Genomic DNA, 1,840 nt, shown 5'->3' on the forward strand with positions numbered 1-1,840 from the left:
TCCCCCATCACCCTTACCTCCATCCTCCAAATTCACTCACTCCCACTCCTCTGACTACAACTACAAGCCTGGTGCCACTCAGATGAGCCAATTAACAGTGCTCATGTATCTCTGCAGTCATGTAATGTTTTTTGCCTCCAAACCACAGTATTGATTTGAATTGCAGATAATCGTGCTGCAAAGTAAAAGTTGAGCTGCTGCATAGACATTCCATGACCTGTAATACATTGCACTGACAGCTGTAGCCCAGTGTTTTCTACTGAATTGACTCCAGCTTTTACACTGCGCCACAAGCGGAGCAGTATGAATTCCCATATAAGGCAGGAGGACCCTTTCTAACCTCCTCCCTCCTCCTCCACTCTCTCTTTTCAACCCCCTCACTCCTTCACTGCAACCAGCTAACAATGTCAGCTCACTCTTCCCTTTCTGCTGAGACCGTGGTCTAATGCCCTAAAGACACACACACACATACACGCATACATGGGCAAATATCTTATAAAGGGCTGCCTCAGAACAACAGTCCTGGGTCAAACACTGGAGTTTTTTCAGTCTGAGAACTGATACTTGTCATTGTGTGTTTTCAGTCTGCCGTTCACTGAAATACCTGTCTGGACATCTTCATTGCCTTGCATCCCTGTAAGCCTCACAACACAGTAAATATTATATCAAAACTCCAGACCGAGCATCATGGATCCAATGGGGGTGTGGGGGGGGGGGGGGGGGTGAGAAGAACAGGAAGTGGAGGGATGGATTGAAGGGTGAAGATACTGAAAATGGAGAGAGGAAAAAAAAAAAACACAAACAGGGCTGATAAGGCCCTCGGCAGAGGAAGTGTCGTTCTCGGCCAATTCCCAGTGGATTCCCAGTATCCCACTCTTCCCCTGCTGCAGGATGTGTCCCCGTGTGGGAATACACATGGAATGTGGCCCCTTTTGTTTAGTGTGTGATAGGCTCCTGGTTGGCGGTCACTTGTGTGTCTTATGTGTGACATGTCCTTTCTGGGTAAGACCCTCCTAGGAAAACAATGACTAGTGTTATGGCTGCTATCTTTCAAAGCCCCTCCTTGGCTGATGGAGCACTTGCTGGGCTTTCACTGTGCTTCGCGTCCATTGACAACAGATTAAACAAAGGGCTAAAAAGGCATCTACACCAGCGGTTCTCAACTTTGTCAGATATACCCCTTAAACCCAGTATAAGGGGTACCCTCGGATTAACTCAAGCACCCCTTCACTGACACCACTCATCATGTTCCAAACCTGTTCATTTAAACTGGATTTTAGTTGACACAATTCATGTTCAGATGGTTTGGTGAAGTTTGCATTCACAGTTCTACACACGTAGAATAGTACCCCCACATACACATAATTGGTACCCCTGGTTGGGTATCACAGTTCCACATAAAAGCGGTTTCATCAAATCAATGATATCTTCATTTCATTCAATGGACGAACGCTTCTTTCATCAGAAGTCAAGTATTTGATCACTATTTATTTCATTCACTATAGCTTATTCAGAAATGTACGCTCGGCCCAATGTTTCTGATACGCTGCAGAGTATACAATTTCACAGTGGATTTTTTTTTCCCTCTAGAGACCTGTTGTTCTCTTTGCCCAAGGCGTTAACAAAAGTACAACTCTTAAAAAGGCCTTTAAATAGACTCTCTAAAACTGTCGAAGCCTACCTTGGCCTTTTACGCAATAATATGTCTACACAGAGAGACCATTTGAGCTTGAGGCTACGTCCTACACTTGGAGTGCTACCTTGTCAAGCAGTAAGGGAACATGTTTTCTTTATGAGAGCTTACAGGGTAGGAAAGACATTCGGACATGAGTAGAGAGAA

The sequence above is a fragment of the Toxotes jaculatrix genome, chromosome 15, assembly GCF_017976425.1.
Source record: "Toxotes jaculatrix isolate fToxJac2 chromosome 15, fToxJac2.pri, whole genome shotgun sequence".
NCBI lineage: Eukaryota > Metazoa > Chordata > Actinopteri > Toxotidae > Toxotes > Toxotes jaculatrix.